Source organism: Leptonychotes weddellii, chromosome 2, assembly GCF_054177405.1.
Source record: "Leptonychotes weddellii isolate Sample4059 chromosome 2, ASM5417740v2, whole genome shotgun sequence".
In the NCBI taxonomy this organism is placed as follows: Eukaryota; Metazoa; Chordata; class Mammalia; order Carnivora; family Phocidae; genus Leptonychotes; species Leptonychotes weddellii.
Genome location: NC_138370.1, coordinates 157,215,469 through 157,226,693, shown reverse-complemented (window position 1 = coordinate 157,226,693; position 11,225 = coordinate 157,215,469). Strand labels below are relative to the sequence as shown.

The 11,225-nt window shown below is 34.0% G+C and overlaps 1 non-coding gene across 1 annotated transcript; it reads right to left on the bottom strand.

Moving 5' to 3' along the window:
• Positions 1–10,551: 10,551 nt before the first annotated feature.
• Positions 10,552–10,658, bottom strand: LOC115939564 (U6 spliceosomal RNA). Its single transcript, XR_004074354.1, has one exon. It is a non-coding gene; the product is annotated as a U6 spliceosomal RNA (small nuclear RNA).
• Positions 10,659–11,225: the final 567 nt, after the last annotated feature.

The following is an 11,225-nucleotide window of genomic DNA, read 5'->3' as shown; positions in this document are numbered from 1 at the left end:
ACAGTAACCAATCCAACCCAACAGAGATTGAAGCTATTACTAGCTTCTGATATTTGTCAGATGAGCTTTTTTTTTTTTAAAGATTTCATTTATTTATTTGAGAGAGAGAGAACAAGAGAGAAAGAGCACGAACAGGGTGAGGGAAGAAGGGAGAAGCAGACTCCCTGCTGAGCAGGGAACCTGACGGGGGGGGGGGTGGTGCTCCATCCCAGAGCCTCCAAGATCATGACCGGAGCTGAAGGCAGATGCTTAACTGACTGAGCCCCTCAGGGGCCCCTAGCATTTTTCTTTTAAAAGAAGATTTTTTTTTTTTTTAAAAAGAAAGATACAGCCCTTGTTTATTTGTCCATGAACTAACCAAAAAAGTGCTTTAACATTACAAAGAAACAAAGGAAAATGTAATTGCTTGTTTCATGTATGATATTCACCAGCAAAAAAATATTTTGAACAAAACTATTAAAAAGATAATGTTTCATTAACTATAAAAATTGAAAGAGGCTGGAGAAAACAACAAGAAAGAGTTTATATTTCATGCACAGATATCATTTTATTTCTTTTATGTAAGCTATATGCCAAAGTGAGATCCTAAGTATGCTCTTCGCTGGTTAGGTTTTTGTTTTGTTTTGTTTATTGTTTTTTATTTTATCTCTATATATAAGTCTTTTGCTGAAACTAGTAACATTATTGAAATTATTTATGACTTGAAGAATTAGTCAACCAATGAGAATAGTGTCCAGTATGTGCCATGTGTTGGGTTAATTAATTAAAATTAATTGCAGGAGACTATAGCAAGGGAGATGGTTGCTCATCTTAGAACAAAAAGTATCGGAGTCAATTATTTGTGACTAGGATGGAATATTTTTTTCAATTAGCATAAAATCTGGAAAAAAATATTTCCAGGAAAAATTCAGGGGTATAAAGCCCTCCCATTGGTCCAGAACTACAAATATCAATACCTTATATTTTAATTAAGACTGGAAAAAAGATAAATAAATAGATGCAGCTACACTTTGTAGCTAGCACATTGAAGAATGAAGAACACAAATTGAAAATTTTAGCACAGTCAATAATTTAATGAAAAAGACGAATACTGAGAACTATCAGAACAAAACATCTTTGGAAAATGAAAGAGGAGCAGCAATTACAGAAAGAGGGAGATTTCTCTGCAATCATTTTTATTTTTTAAAGTCGGCTGAATGGAACACTACATCAAAAACTAATGATGTAATGTATGGTGATTAACATAACATAATAAAATTTAAAAAATAATAAAAATAAAGTAGGCTGCATGCCTAGCATGGAGCCCAAAGCAGGGCTTGAACTCAAGACCCTGAGATCAAGACCTGAGCTGAGATCAAGAGTCAGATGTTTAACTGACTGAGCTACCCAAGCGCCCCTCTCTGCAATCAAATTAAAAAAAAAAAGATGGGGTACCTGGGTGGCTCAGTCAGTTAAGTGTCTGCCTTCAGCTCAGGTCATGATCTCAGGGTCCTGGGATTGAGCCCCATGTCAAGCTCTCTGCTCAGCGGGGAGTCTGCTTCTCTCTCTCTTTGTGTTCTCCCTATCTCCTTCTTTCTCTCAAATAATTAAATAAAATCTTTATTAAAAATGATGTTTGATAAAAATAAGGAGGGAATGAGGCAAGAAGGATAAAGAGGCCATATATTCTCTGAAATAGCTATTCCATATCAAATTGTGTGGCTTTCAAAAGAACATAGAGTCAGTGGATTATCCAGAGACAGAATAAGATGATGAGGACTGACCATGGCTTAAAGACACATCCTTAAGTCACATCTGACTAAAGCTTACAACTTAAATGAAGTTTACTAATTTTATATTTGATGTTTTTGATAAATACACATATACACACAATATTATATATATTATATATACATATATACATACACAGAAAAATATATATAAATAATATATAAATTCTTAAACAGGTAAATTGCATATTCTCACTTGATCATAGGGATTTAGTATAACCTGATGGATTCATTTTATTTTATTTATTTTATTTTTTTTAAGATTTTATTTATTTATTTGAGAGAGGGAGAGTGAGCATGAGAGAGAGAGCACCAGCAGAAGGAGAGGGAGAAGCAGGCTCCCCACTGAGCAGGGAGCCCGATGCGGGGCTCGATCCCAGGACCCTGGGATCATGACCTGAGCTGAAGGCAGACACTTAACTGACAGCAATCCAGGCTCCCCATGACGGGTTCATTTTAAATTCTAAAAATATCTACAAAAGACATGAGATGGATATTTGAAGTGCATACACTGGTTGAGGAAATTGCCGCAAAGAGAGTGGTATCCAAAATGAAAAAATGCAATGGAGTATTACCCCACAGAATATTTCCATAACAAAACTTAATCTTTTCTATGCTACATATGTTGAATCAGTGCTCCTCCAGTTGTGTTCCCATCAACATTAGCATCATCTGGGAAATTGGCAGATGGAACAAATATCGGGATCCACACCAGTCCTTCTGAATCAGACACGCTGTGGTCTGGGCCCAATAATCTGGATTTTTACAAACTCCCCAGTTGATTCTGATGCACACTGCAATTGAGAATCACTGTCTGGTAAAATACTTTGGGTCACGCTAATCCCCAAAAATGTAAAGAAGCTTGATGCAAAACACGAAGCAACACATAAAGTAACATGAATCAAATGCAGTAGTAATGTTCCTCCATAAGGCCCTAGTTCCTGGCACTTCAGATATATTTAAATCAAGGAGCTGCACCCCAGTACACAGGGGTTCTTAGGGGTTTTTCCTCAGAAAATTGTGTTGACAGTAGCTTTCATGAAGTACCTAAAGTTAATACTGTGAAGATCCATGACATACTTAATGGATCTTGCTTCTACTGAGCAGATGGCTGGGAAGAACACTCTGACAGAAAGGATGAATGTTCCACTTATGAGGAAAATAGACATTTAGCTGCTGTTTTATCGGAATCCAGACAAGGTTAATTTCCCATGTATTTGAGGACAAGGTGGTCAGCTGGAGTGGACCCTGAGCCAACAAGGTTCAAGCAGTGGTTACTCTTGCCAATGTAACTGGATGACATCCCAGGTTCAGATTGCCTAATGTCTGGGCTCTTCATTCCTTTTGTCATTATCCCCTGAATATCTGTGTGATGTCCACCAAATGCATGTATCACAAAAGCTCTTTCTGGTCAGCCAAAAGCACCTTAATGATCCACTGAGGTCAGGACATTTTAATGCACTGAGTCAGTAAGGGCAATAACAACAATGCAACACAACAACATATTTCCCCTTCTTGGATTACTAGAAGTATTCAGTCTTCACATAACACATTTGGCTTTTCAGCATGGACTCATTCTGCCCTGAAGAAAGTCACTTTCATTCAAAAATAAGGAAAATCCCTCTTTTGACTAAAGCAGAGGAAAATAAGGCGTCCTATATCAAAAGAGAATAGCTGTTCATGTTATGTTACAACATGAAGAAAAACATATATGTTATAAATATAGTCATGTACAGGATAGATTGAAGAGGAAAGAAAATGGAAACAGTAGGTATATATCCAGTCAGTTATTACAATATTCCAGACTTGATGCATATGTGGCCTGAACTTGGCTATCATGAACCAAAATGCAAAGGACAAATTGGTTTGATTAAATCACATTATCTGAACGCCCATTATGTAAGACACTGTGATGTCTGAATCTTCACATGCATTCTCTTGTATTTCTCATGATAATTATGAAGACCAAGCAAGGTTCAGAAAAGTTAAGTACAAGATAAACAGTTTTAGCATATCTTAGAACCAGATCTTTTGTTTCTGTTTTTTTATCAAGATGACCTGACTACTAAGACCATACTCTTTCTCTAAACCAGAGGTAAGCAAGCTTTCTGTAGAGCACTTGATAATACATATTCAGGTTCTGTAAAATGTATGGTTTTGTGTTAACTACTCAATTTTTTCATTTCAGTGTGAAAACAGATCTAGAAATATCTAAACAATGAGTATGACTGTGATCTAACAAAATATGGTTTACAAAATAGGCTGTAAGCCATATTTGACTCATGTAGCATAGTTTCTGGCCTTTGGTTCAACCAGTAATATAGCATACTTGACTCCCCATCTAGACTTCTGGCAGCAAGCTACTGCACTCATTTCCCAGTTCCTAACTGATCAAAGCTTCAACCTTCCCCAGAGTATTGCCCACAACTGATGAAACACTTCAAGTTTTAAATTCAAGAAGTAAGTATGAATACCAAAGAGGGCAACCTCACTCAAGCGCATCATTATGCTAAAAAACAAGAACAGAGGGAAAACCTTAAAAGCACATCATTATCAAGGATAATCAATAAAACCAACAGCTGATTTATCAACAGAATAATGAAAGTAAGGAAACAATAGAATCAAATGTTTTAAATATGGAAAGAAAATATCTGTTAAACTACAATTTATACACTGGGTGTTATACGCAAACAATGAATCATGGAACACTACATCAAAAACTAATGATGTGGGGCGCCTGGGTGGCTCAGTCGTTAAGCGGCTGCCTTCGGCTCGGGTCATGATCCCGGGGTCCTGGGATCGAGCCCCGCATCGGGCTCCCTGCTTAGCGGAGAGCCTGCTTCTCCCTTTCCCTCTGCCTGCCGCTCTGCCTACTTGTGCTATCTGTCTGTCAAATAAATTAAAAAAAAAAAAAAAAAAAAAAAACTAATGATGTAATGTATGGTGATTAACATAACATTAAAATAAAATAATAAAATAAAATAAAATAATATTGAAAAGTGAAGTCAAAATAAAGATGCATGCAGATAAACATAAACTTAAGGAATCACTCAAAGGCAAAACTTCACCAAAATAAATATTGAGACAGTATTTTTTGTTTGTTTTTTGAAAGCAAAGATGTGAACAAATCAGGAAGCAGGTCATGTAGATCATGTAGATACCTTCAGAAGTACACTTTAGGCATACAGGCTTAGCCAATGCAAAAGCCCTCAGGTGAATTCATGAATTCATGAAAGAAGGTGGGTGAACCAGAAGACATATTTGGGAGATTAATAAGAGAGAGGTCAAAGGAATAATTTTGCCACCAAAGGACCATGATGTTTAGCACAAGTGATATGGGAGCCAAAAGAGGGTTTTGATCAAAGGGTTTAAACAATTTAAACAATGTTTTAAAGGATTTTTTTCTCTTATTATTGGAATTCAGAGTTAAGTTTTATCTTTCAAAATCCGTCATTAATGTGGATAAATTTGTGGGTTTTAGTTAGAATGCACCCATATCTTCACGTGCAAACACACTCATGCAAACACATACAGAACACATTACTTAATAGTCATAACTGGTAGATTGACATGCAAATTTTTATAATATCCAAAATTTCTAGTTATTTTTATGCACATTGATCTATTTCCACTGCAGTTTTTATTAGCCTACATTAGCAAGGGAAAACTAAGCATTTTAATGTGATCTGTTAAAGACAGTTAAACTAATGGATGAGACAATAATACAGTGCCTGTCATAAAAGTTGTCTATTTCTACGAAGTCACATTGCCACGCAGAAATATTGGTATATCGGTAACATTTTCAAGTATATCATGTCAGTTGGAAGAAATGAGAAGATGTATAGTCAACTAAACTATACTTGTCTTTTAAAACCTGTGCTTTAGAAAATTTTTATTCTGTAATTACACAATAATAGGATACAATTCTAATAGACTATCAGTTTTTTTTTTTTTTTTACAACTAACATTAAATTTAAGAAATTTTAGCAAGGATTAAGTTTGCATTATAATTGTACAAAAAAGTTAAAAACAAAAAAAGTTTAAAAAATCATAAAACTGCTCTTAATTGTGTTTCAAGGAATAATAGCCATTTACCATTATTTTCAAATTCCAGAAGACTTAAAACTTTTCATTTGGGTTTGCTTTTATATATATATATACACACACACACACACACACACACACACACACACACTGATTTATGTGATCATGTATTAGAGAACAGTTTATTAAATAAATGATAAATATAAAGGTACCTCTAATGCAAGGATCAGCAAACATTTTCTGCAGAGTCAGTTATGTGTCTCAACCACTCAACTCTGCCTTTGTAGCAGAAAGCATAAAGTATATGTAAATGAATTAGGTGGCTGTGTTCCAATATAAATGTATTTATAAAAACAGACAACAAACTGGATTTGACCAATAAATATATTTTGCTGACCCTACTGGACAACATTAAGAAATAGCCAATCACTTTATTTAACTAGAAATTGAACATTGAATAGGTATCTGTCTGCAATAGTTTTGGTACATATTTGAAAGAGTTCGAACATTGAGGTTCATTGACCTAAGCAAAACCTCTTAAAAATAAAATAAATTTGAATTTTTTTCTTTTGAATTTATTCACAATTTTATCTCAATAGTTTGTCAAAAACATCATGAATTACCTACCAAAACATTTTCTATATTTGTCTAACTTTCAAAAATGGAGAGCTACAAAAAATAAACCAGAAAATAAATTAATTAAATTTATATTTAAATCAATTTCCAATAATTGTATATATAATATTAGGTCAATTAGATTTTTAATAATGACTAAGAAAGAAAATTTAATACTATCAAAATATTCACTCAAATGTTCAGTTTACATAATATATGTGTCAAAATTAATTTATTCATTTATCTTTAATATGCTAAGTGTTTATATCATTGTTATTACTTTCATTTATTTTTGTTGAGAGAGAGAAAGCATGCAAGCGGGGTGGGGGGAGGTGACAGAGGGGCAGAGGGAGAGAGAGAGAATCCTAAGCAAACCCCATGCCCAGATTGAAGCCAAATGCAGGGCCCGATCTCATGACCCTGAGATCATGCCCTGAGCTGAAATCAAAAGTCAGATGCTTAACCAACTGAGCCACCCAAGCACCTCTAATTGTTATTACTTTTATACAGATATAGCTACAAATGAGGTAGGGCTGAACAGGAATTGATATGAAAAATTAAATATCCATTTTTACTTTCTTATTCTATACAAAATAATATTACTACTAGTAATTCTTATGTTATTTTATAAATACTCAAAACTATTGCTTTAAGATTATGACTAGAATTATCATCCAGCATGTTTATCGTATTTTTCAGGGTGCACCCTTATCATCTTTTTTGAGTGAAAGAGGATATTTTAATTTCCATTTCTTAACATCTCACTTTAATAACTGACATTCACTCCAAGATCATATTGACACTTATTCTTTCATCTGTTCATTCATTCATTGATTCATACATTTATTATTTTTTCCATTTGTTCTTTTTGATGAGTGCCCCCCAAATACAAATCCTCACTTTAATCTAAGACATAATTTGTACCTAGAGGTTAAAATTAATTCAAAACTACTTATTTTAAACTATTTAATCTCTTGTCATTTTTAAGTCTTTTCCCCACCTGTAAGATGATGAATAGATCTTTTCATGTTTTATTATGCCTGTGGATACTAAAAACATTGCAATTCAGAATTAAAAAATATACTTTTTCACCACTTAAGGACTGTTATTATTTTACCATCACTCAAAGTGGTAAGTTTATGCTTCACTTTTCTTTTTGATTCAAATATAACTTCTGAAATTTTTAAAAACATGTATATAGTAATTGATGCCTGTTTCTTCTCAATTACTAGAGTTCACCAATGTTTCCCTTTTACTCCTGGGTCCACAGGGTGACAGAAGTTCTCAAAGCCCTTGCAGTTGGTGGGACCATGTGACAAGTTTTTGTCTGTGGATCATGAATGGAAGTAATATGTGTCTGGTGAGACAAGGAAGAGCCTGAGGGTAATGCTCCAAGGTCTCCTCCTTTACCTTTGTGGTCATAGAGAAGAACACGTGCTGACATTATGAAGCCACAAAACTGAAACACCCTGGCTCCCTGGAGGAACACTGTCCCAGACCATCTCTTGGACAAACAGTGCAATTTGTGTGAGAACAAAATCTTTATTGTATTAAGTCATTGTGATTAGGAGACTGCCTACTACCATATTACAGCCATCATAACTAGTAAAGTGTAGACATTGAAGAAAAAAATTTAAAAGCAGTAAAAGAGAATAAAGAAAGGAAAATCACCCCAGGCATTTCATATATATACATATATATGTATATATATACACACAATGCCCATTTATATATATGGGCATTAAATGACATTATTCTTTACACACAATTTTGTAATCTGTTCTTTGGGTTAACATTACCTCATGACCATTTTCCAAGCCATTAAATATTATTCTGCAACATAATGTTTAATGACTGCATAGTATTATATGGTAACGGTCTATGAAAATTTATTCAATCAATTACCTATTCTTAGACTATTAGGTTGTTTAGAAATTTTTCTATTGCAAACTATATTGCAATGAACAATGTTATAGCTCTATCTTAAATATATCCACAAATTACTCCTATAAAATAAAAACCTAGAAATAGAATTTTTGATGTGAATGTTATAAAATGCTAAGGCTTTTGCCAAATTACTTGCCATAAATGCACTAATTTACACCACTACTAACATAATGAGGAATTTTTTTCGCTATTTTGGGTCACTTTTTAAAAATTCTTAATGTTAACGATGCTAATTATGTTAGAAATTGGGCACTTTACATTTTCCATGTCAAAAAATTTTAACTTTGCCTCATATATTTTTTGAAATTTAAGTAAACTTGTCAATGATTTGCCAGCAATATTGGGAATTCAATTCAATTCAATTCAACAACTATTATTAAGTACTAACTATGAGCTTGGTCAGCTCTAAGGCACTGAATAACCCAGAATTAGATTGTTGTATGGAAATTTCATCTCAAAATCTTCAAGTCAATTTTTTTTTTTAATCAGAGATATTTTAAAAACTGTGTCAAGTTGGGGCACCAGGGTGGCTCAGTCAGTTAAACATCTGACTCTTGGTTTCAGCTCAGGTCATGATCTCAGGGTCCAGGGATAGAGCTCCATGTCAGGCTCTGTGAGTCTACTTGAGATTCTTTCTCCTACCTCTCCCTCCCCCTTTGCTCCTCCCCCTGCTCATGCTCTCTCTCAAATAAATAAATAAACAAACAAATAAAATCTTTAAAAAAAACCTGTGTCAACTAAAGTGTTCTAGGTCATTTACAATTTCGATTTCCTATTGAGATATTATATATTTCAGAATCTCTAGCCAGGCAATCTTATGTATAATGCCTCAAATTTTTTGGAAACCTATTTTTTCCTTGAGTCTAAATTCTGCCTGGCAATACATTTAGTCTTATTTTTATCTTCATGTATTGGGTGCTTAGCATTGCCAAACTCATTTCAGAAGCATTATTTATACAATCCTTATTCTTCCCAGTTCCAATACTTGTAGAAATTTCTGGTTTGTCTCAGTCTGGATCAAATTCCCATCTCTGATGGTATCTACTAACTACAGGCTGGGTTATATTGTATGAAAACAACTTTTTCTAATGCAGTTCTTCCAAAAGTGAAGGATTGCCTCCAAAGATGAATGTATGCAAAGGTGAGTGGGAGGGGCATTCTTGGGCAGAAACCACAGAACTGTAAGTGTTTAATGCTCATCCCTCTAATTATTGTTCGGTAGCTCAATATATTTTTCCTATCATTACAAACATCACACTTGGTGGTCACTATCTATGTCATTTAACTTCTTGTATGCCTTTCTAATAAACAATAAGATCCTTGAGGCCATCAACTGTGGATATCTTATTTACCAATGTGTCTCTAAAGCCAAGCACAGTATCTGACACTTAGTAAGTTCTTAATAAATGTATGTTGAATGAATGAATAAATAAAATAAAATATAATTAAATTAAATTAATAACTTTTGGATATTGTTTTAGTAAAGGATATTTGCAAGCTGTATTTTCACATTTGCTTTTTAGGATATTTTGAAAGTAAATTGTATTCAAATAGATTAAACACATATTTAATAAGTACCCACTCTGTGCAGTATTGAAGCCTACACATTAAGGTTATAGAAATAAGTAGATATTGTCCCTAATCTTAAGGATCTCATAGCCTGGCAGAAGAGGAAGTTTTTGACAGATGCACAATATATGATGATAAGGAAAGTTGAGAGGATTCTGTACCAAATGAAGACATGGTGGTACAGAAGGAAATTCAACTCAGCAAAGGTTTATGCAATGATCTAGTTCATTCAACCAAGGAAAAAGCATGGACTGACAATCACGTGTTTCTCTGAGAAGAAGACTTTAAAAGGTCAACTTTGGTTTCAGATCCTTTGTGGTGGAGCTGCATAGGTTAAGTGATAATGCAAACAGTAGCACAACATGTATCTATATCTAGCTATATATATAATTTTTAATTTAAATTCAATTAGTTAACATATAGTGTATCATTAGTTTCAGAGGTGGAGTTTAGTGATAATACCCAGCGATCATTACATCAAGTACCCTATTTAATGCCCATCACCCAGTTACCCCATCCCCCCTCCCCTCCAGCAACCCTCAGTTTGTTTCTTATACTTAAGAGTCTCCTATGGTTTGTCTTCCTCTCTGATTTCATCTTATTTTTAAAAAATATGGAATGCTCCATGAATTTGCGTGTCATCCTTGCTCAGGCGCCATGCTGATCTTCTCTGTATTGTTTAAATTTTAGTATACGTGCTGCCGAAGCGAGCATTCTGTATGTTTTTTCATATATAAAATGTATGGGTTTTTTTTTTTTTTTTGGAGGTATAGTACTTCAACCCTTAAAATGACCTCACCAAATTATTTCACATTCTTCTTTTTGTCAGCTAATAAATTTTACTGAACTGTTCATATTATAATCTCTGTGCACACCAAAACCACTATACTGCATGTGATGTGACTGTGGTTAAATTTGTATAGAGAACAGGATTCTCTTCTGCTCGATGCTAGCTAATCCATCAGGATTGAAGTGAGTTTGTCCTCATTAGCAGAACTGTTAATTAACCTAAAATATCTGAAAACTGTTACTGCCAGATGTCCACTGCCAGAATTGAGTTAATCAGAGCTAGATGTTTTATGTTTTATGAACTCTCTTCCATCATCACATGAAAGGCAAAAAAGGATAAATACAATAAAAAAAAAAAAAGAGATTCTAAGGGTCTCTAATTCTGAGACTCATTCATTAAACTTGTCTCTGTAGGTTTTTGTAGTGTATGAGTTTATCAGTTTGTTAACCACATAAGGCATGAGAAATAAGTTTTGAATCTTGATATAAGAT